Source organism: Anopheles merus, chromosome 3R, assembly GCF_017562075.2.
Source record: "Anopheles merus strain MAF chromosome 3R, AmerM5.1, whole genome shotgun sequence".
In the NCBI taxonomy this organism is placed as follows: Eukaryota; Metazoa; Arthropoda; class Insecta; order Diptera; family Culicidae; genus Anopheles; species Anopheles merus.
Genome location: NC_054084.1, coordinates 13306186 through 13314015, shown reverse-complemented (window position 1 = coordinate 13314015; position 7830 = coordinate 13306186). Strand labels below are relative to the sequence as shown.

General features: G+C 39.8%; 1 non-coding gene across 1 annotated transcript; it reads right to left on the bottom strand.

Annotated features, from left to right (window-relative positions):
* Positions 1–1462: 1462 nt before the first annotated feature.
* On the bottom strand, positions 1463–1542 carry Trnal-uag. Its single transcript has one exon. It is a non-coding gene; the product is annotated as a tRNA-Leu (tRNA).
* Between the last annotated feature and the right edge of the window lie 6288 nt (positions 1543–7830).

Here is a 7830-nt window from a genome sequence, read left to right as displayed (position 1 = left end):
CGTGTTGGAACGCACTGACTGTGTTTATTTGTGTGTATGTGAGCCGAGGGAAACCAATTGACACCTCTCTCCATCCCTGGCAACCCAACCTCAACCCAAAGAGAGATCCCAATCGATCGTGTTTCCCAGCCACCGGTGCAGGCAGGGGCAGCGAGCATAATATATTTATGACGATTCAGTGCCACTCGGATACGCAATTGGACACCACGAGCACGGGAGACGCGCGGGCATACGCGGGAGATACTGCTGCAACTGCAACTTCTGCTAACTGGTGCAGCACAACCGGGAGGGATAATAATGCACCCGGGGATGCTGTGTTTGGACGGACGCATGCTTAAGTCATGATTTATGCCACCGAATGGGTTTCTCCCGGGGATCATGTTTCACCTACCGGGAGGATTCCTCCAATGACCCTTTCGCGATGAAGACGTTTCGAGCTTGAGTGGTGCGTTTTTGTTTTTTTCAGTTCGTCTTTAGCTCGCCATGGCGCGATCGTCAAGATCGGTACGTGCATCGGGCGCGGTGTGGCAGGCTAATGAATCTTTGCAGCTGAACAAATTTATCAATTAGGCAGGCGAGATATTTTACACCACCCAGTTCCATGAATCATTGTTGCAAGTGTGGTTCTGATGGTGATGAGGCGATTGATGTTTGGTTCTAATACTGATGGTACGGGGCTCGGTTAAAAGGGTGGTAAAATTTATGAATGTTTAATCGTTTCAATTTTGCCTTTTTATTGCATTTCACCAAAGCGCAGGCAATTAAGATTAAGCCTGGAAGAGGAATGAAACTTTGTTTCCATTTCCATGCAATATTTTCCAATTAAGCTATTTTTCAGGAGCTGTAAGTAGGTGACGACTACAGCAAGTAAATCGTCCATGTGTAAATATAAATACTTTACATATTACTTATGGGTTACTAAAGTTTTATTCGTGGATAAATATTATTTGAAACCTATTTTAAACTTTTTAAAACGTTGTTTTTTGCTCTGTTTACTATATGGCTTGAATCGTTCTCTATTGCTTGCACATAAATGAACATTAGAACGAATTTTTGTTGGAATGATGAAATATATCAAATATATCAATCAATTCAAACTGTTTTAGAATCATTAAGCGCATGTTTAGTTTAGAAAATTGTAAGTTAAATTAATAAATGTCGATATAAAATATAGACCATAAAAAAGACAAAAGGTTCAAATTTGTAATGTATATGTACAATTAATATCTTTTATAATATAATCTCATTATACTATTTTGTAAATTAAATAAAGATTTTTATCATAAACAATATTTTAATAAAAAAAATTATCTTAAAAAGAACTTCGTATTAAATTCAAAAGCTAAACATAACCCAAACAATGAACAACAGAGAAAAATCATCTCGGTAACATAAAAATCAATAACAGTGTATTGTTCCACAGTTATACTAAAGTAGTAACAAAAAATGTTTTCAAAAATCATGACAGCGGTGGGATTCGAACCCACGCCATTTCTGACTGGTGCCTAAAACCAGCGCCTTAGACCGCTCGGCCACGCTGCCCTCCGGGACTGCGCAGAACTCGTTACCGGACTGATGATTTGCACCCCGGCTGCACGTGCCACTGTTACACGTACAACCAGCACCGGGCTTTTACGTAACTCACCCCTTATCGCACACGGTGGTGGTAGTGGTGGTTGTTATCGCTGTTCAAATGACTCCAGTTGCTTTTTTAATAAATAAATTTTAGATGCTGCGTAAAATTATGTGCTTTATTGTGAGATGATTGTTCAAAAGTGTGATAAGTTTCATAGCCAATCTAAAGGTGTTCTTTCACTCTCTAACACTGTCCCTGGCTAGGGGTAGGAGCGAAAATCTATTGATTTTTCACTCAGCAACAAGTGCACACAAATCATTCGACTCATATAGCACAACGCAGGCATATAGCGTCTTCCATTTTAAAGTTACTATAAGAAGACTGTCCGCTGCGTAATGCCATTCTCCAAAATGAAACATTACTAATTAAGCCTCATCATCATTTATTGGTGTGAAGAATACATTTCCTTTCCAACCGGAAATGAGCACGCGCGTCGAAGATACCGGACATGTGCTGCTCCATTAGTCAAGATTCGTGAGGTGGATTTCTTCTGTTGCCGGTTTTAGTCCGTGAAACAATAATTTCACATGCACCATTCTGGCACATAATAATCACCGCCGAAAACGCGGTCCTTTACTTCCCAATCCCAAGCCCTAGGGGCTCTTTTTGTTTGTTGCCTGTGAACCGTTCGAATTAACCCTCGCATGATGGATGACAATGTGACAAATATTTAATAATATTTAAGTTGTTTGGTATTTTTACTCCCGAAGCAGCAAGCCAAAATAAACAAATTAGTCCTGTCCTTTTTCCCCCTTTTTCTTTCCATTTCCCATCGTTTGAGTACACGGGTGCAACGTTTTCGGGTGCATTTTTCAAGCTTCATGCAGTCCAAGGACACAGAAAGAATAAGACAGAGAGAGAGAGAGAGAAGAGAGAGAGAGAGAGAGAGAGAGAAAAAAGGGAAAACAGCTTAAGCGCATCTTCCATCGAAAGGCGTTCGCTGCACGACGAAAAATGAATAATCGGCACCATCACAATCATCTAAGCTGGGAAACTGCTGCATTTTCCTAAAGCGACACTTATTCACTACAATTCCCCTCGGGAATTCAAATGGATCTCCATCATCAGCCGAAAAGCTGGAAAACGTAAATGATGTACGATGCACTTTTGACTGCACCGAACGCATCGTGTGCAGCAAATGGAACGGTGAACTCCAACGAACGGAAGAACGGAGGCGACTTTTTGGAGGTTTTGGGAAACAAAAACGACACACGTTAGGATTTTTCCATCCCTTGTAGTGGTGGTTCCTTACGGCGGAGGGAATGGTCGTCGGTTGGTTCGTATGCATTTACCACCACTCACTCCCGCCGTCCAGCGTGACGACAGCGTTTAACGCGCGCGAACACGTGTTTTCATAAATGCATGTAATTTATTTCCGTCCACTGTTCGCCGTGGCTAACGTTTGCGTTGGTGCGTTTCGAGGGAAGTTTACTGAGAGGAGAGTGGTTCGATTCAAAACTGTACGGCGTTTCGTACCTCAAGGTGAAAATTTAAACTGCAACCGGTTGAGATGCAGGTTTAGTTGGCGGCAGAATGATTTCTTCCAAAGCTTAGCTGCACTTGAAATCACAAATGAATAAGTTTAATGGTGTTGTACCTGGCTTTTGTAATTATTTTCTAAATAAGTCGCATTTAGAATGATCTATCGATTTAGAAAAACCTAACTGCTTTAGGATGTGATTAATTCGGACAAAGTATTTTTGCATGGAATAAAATAGATAAATCAATAATAACAAAATTTTAGCAAAAAATAGCTTCCATCCACCGGTTAAAGATATATGCCTAGATAGACAAAACACTAAAAATTAAACATTATTAGAAGCTTTCTGAATAGAAGTCCATAACTAGAAGCTTCCTGATTTGAAATCTAAAATAAAAATGGTTGGCAGCGTTGATTTGCACTTGTTTTAGCTTTAAAGTTTCATTTTTGACGAAGTTAATGTTAAAACAAAATATCATTCTACCGATTTTCGTGAAATAGAAGTATTTTTAACTTTTTAAAGCAATGATTAAAAAACGAACGAAGATATCACACAGAAAAGTCGACAATTGCTATACCGTTTTAGTGAATAAAAATGAATAAATACATGAATAAATAATGAAACCTAGAATCCCACTGCAAAACCTTATGAGTCACACTGATTATTACATTAAAAGATGGCTTTTGCGTAGATTATCAAACCCCATTGAAGTGATCCTGCTCATTACACTTTCCACGCAATTCATAAGGCCAGTGACTTCGCAAATGTAGCATGTCTGGAAGAAGCCAAAAGCAATCATCAACCTATGGGCGATCTGAAACAGACTTCACAAATATGTATAGGAGATATATTTACCAAAATCATACCTCATATAAAGAAAGATGGTAAAAGAACTCCCAAAACGTAAATAATTTCATGATTTGGCATAAAACGGAATAAAATGTATGGAGTACGCTGATATGATGTATTCCATGAACTTAAAAAACTCTTAAAAATAATCATTGTTTGATTGAACATATGAGTCTGATTAATATATAGGGAAATCGGGTCGTAGCTACGGAAGAAGGATATCTTCAGCTTGTGCGTCTATTGGATGAACTTCATGAGTTCACTTAGTAAAACCGCTCTGAAATAGGAATGTCATTTCAATACACGCTCCCGTACAGGAATTAAAATTTCACATGAATTTGTGCATGATTCATCTTGCTGCACCATCATTTCAGCAATCACCATCACCCGAACATCGTTCCCCGGGAATGGAAGCAACGTGATCTTGACCGATTCGGCCCAGCCCGGATCGGTAAATGTCCGGGTGGAGTGGGCCAAACGAAGCAAGAAAAATAAAAATAAAAAACGAAACCAAGAAGCCCTCACACACGGGCACAATGATACGGTGATAACCTTTTCACTGGAAAAACCTCCAGCCGATCGGGGCGCACCAGCACGATCAGCATCTAAGGACGGTGGAGGTCCGTGGACGTTGATGATACGCGTCATGTGTGGCGCTCAGGCTTTTGCTTAGATTCCAATTTCATCCATCCCTACGAACGCGCGGGGACGAACTGATAAGAAAGAGCCAGCGTGTGTTTGCAGCATGCAAAATGAATCGTTTTATCGCACCGCGCGCATCGCTCCGCTTTGCGCTTTGTGAGTCTGGGGCCGCGCCGCACCATCATGTCGGTCAAGTTAGGTTTGATTTGCAGCCAAAAATGTGCAACTGTTTCCAGGGAAGCAACAGTTTTGCAGTTGCATCATGCAGGTTTAAGCTGGAAAATGTGCGCTACCAGGATTGTTTACAAGCTGCATTCAAAGAAATATGAATAAAATACTCATGCAAAAATTTAACGCATAAGTTAAGTCTATCTAACAAAATAACTTTCTCTCCTACCGAAGCTCTGCAGTGAAAGTATTATTTACATTTGCAATTCAATACCCTTCCTTCTTCGACGGTAATTACAATAATTACTTGATCAATGCACACACCCCGCGGCCAGTCGTTTGGATGGAACGAGTTGTAAAGGGTAAGAATAATACCTAGCTAGAGGCTTCCGTCACAGTCCGTCCCACCAGTATCAGTTCAATCAGACCGTCGCCACGACAATGTGTTTAATAAAAAAAAGGATACCGGAAAAGCATTGCTCATTGCAAACTGACTCTAACATAAACAAATCAGTCACCGGGAAGGCTACACAATACGCGGCTACCAGCAGCTAATTAAACTGGGAGTTCGCCGGCATGTGCAATGCTGTTCCTTGAACTGCTCAGTGCAAATGCGTTTTCTGCGACTTTCGTCTAATCTGTGGCTGGAATCAAATTTACAAAACAATCCATAGCGATTCGCATGGCGATCGTTTCGCTTGTGTCCTGTTGTGTCGATCAAAACAACTGCAATAGACGATGGACAGGGCGCGGGCGATACAGTAGTTTAGCTATAGCGGACTGGTCATAAACTATCTGTAGAAGAGATTAAAAGAAAAAGAACACACAACTCTTGCTGATAGCAGATAAGAGCCGAATGTGAATGGTTGGACGGGGAGACAAGAGTGAAGATTGTGTTTGATTTACAGTTTTGCTCGATTAGATCTGATAATGCTGTTTGACGCAGAGCGATTGAAGGGTAAACCGGTAATGCAAGTCCAACAGTCTTTCCGAAGTGCACTAGCTCTACCAAAACACGTGGCAGTTAACTGTCATTTAATAAATTTAATTACAAGATAAAATATTTTATTGTTTATGATACACCTCCACTGAACTTGGAAAAAAAAACACACACACATTAAATCCGATACTGATTTATAGAAGTGTTTGCCTAATTTGAGCTGATTATTTAAAGCAACCTACCGAGCAATGTTTAGTTCCGCAGCATCTCCCGTGGATATATAAATAAAGCGCAAAATGTGTTTACAAAACATCTGACCAGTGTCGTGTCCTGTGGTCTGTTTTAACGACCCCACGGCAGGAAACCTTCAGTCACGCTGTGAAAGTGAACCACCGATCGCCGCCACACTCTACACACAGCCATTACACTCCTCTGCTGACCACTAGTTGGTATTATAAATTGCGAAAAAAGCTCATTGCTTAGTGTGAAGCGTGATTGATTAGGACAGAAAGGACGTAATTTTGCGGTCTGTGAACCTTAAGTCAGATACTAAGAAGAAAGCTGCAAAATTAGGTCATGATACGTGATTTCTCATCTTAGGAGTACAATTTATCAACGTGTTTCAAAAATGTGTGTACTATAACATATACAATGTATTAGATAGTGTAGCAGCATGAGCTCGTCTCTTCGGTGACTCATGTTGTGTCGCTAAAATAATCCACAAGACAAGAAAGATAAACAACGTCTAGCATTATGCTGACTTTTGCGCAGTAACATTTGTCCTGTTAGTTGCTATATAATCCCTTTGGTAAAGATGTCACACAGCCGAAGATAGAATGAGTGTGTTTGAATTAATTTCGGATCATTATTAATTTTAGTTCGTTACTGCACACATTCATGTAATATAAGAAATATTTCGACGACTTTCAAAAATTAAAACGCAAAGTTGACAAGCTGTAGAGAAAATCGTTATCTGTTCAATCTCTAGACATTCGTAGAGGCAGATTAGGCAGTACGCAAACTTAGCGACCGAGGTCTTGAAGGGCCCCGAATAAAGGAGCCCACTCCTCGCTCACAAGTAAATTTGCTTCTCAATCTTTCTCTTGTTTCGAACTCCTCATACAACATCTTGCTCGATATTTCAGAAGGGCCCACATTCGTGTGACCGATTAAGGCCCTTACTCGGCCGTCACCGATTAAAACAGCCACTGGATATTCGTGGTGTTTTTTTTTTAAATTAATCTATAATTAATTTAATTTGAAGATTTATTCAGATTCATGATTCTGAATCAGAGTTTTTCATCTCTGACTGTTTTCTAACGTAGCGGTGCATAATCCCACATACTACTAAGCTACTTACTTACACAGAAGATTAGCCTATACAACTGCATCGCGAATTTAAGGAATGTCTGACAGTTGTCTCAGTCATCTTCTCAGCCAGACGGCCAAAAAGATATCCCTGTTTTTAAGGGTTACCTACTTTTCTTAAGAAATTGGACTAACCTTCTCTAGATAGTGTGAAAAGACGGACTATGTCGTCCAGAACCCTAACAGTGGCAAACCCTCACATCGAAACTTTGTCATAATTGTGTATGCGTTCCATAGTCCGCCAAGTTCTATGAGTTCCATCGATCGATGTTCCATTGTTGGCGGGAAAGTAGTAGCTCAGATTATGAAAAAAAAGTCCGAGATTAAGTAGAAACAAGGCAAAAAGTTGTGCATAATGCAGTTAATCTTTATAGAAAATATTATGTACAGTACTAAATGCTTCGAGATGTCCATGCGGTCCGTTGAATTATACATAAACAAATAACAAATAACAAAAATAAAATAATGATGATAGAAATGTGTCAGCTAGGCGAACATCTTCAATTAGCCAACCGACCTAATCAATAATAGGACGTATAGCGTGAATCTAAATATGGCCATAATTTCTACATTCGAAAGCGTCGATTTTCTTGAAAAATTGTAAAGACTCAAATTCGCTATGATACAACAGGAAGTTCTAACTCCAAATTTAAGCTTTCCCTATTACAGGCTTTATTTAGAATGTATATCAGGCGATCAGCAAATAAGAATAAATAATAATAGAAATGAACCACTTGTACAGTAAT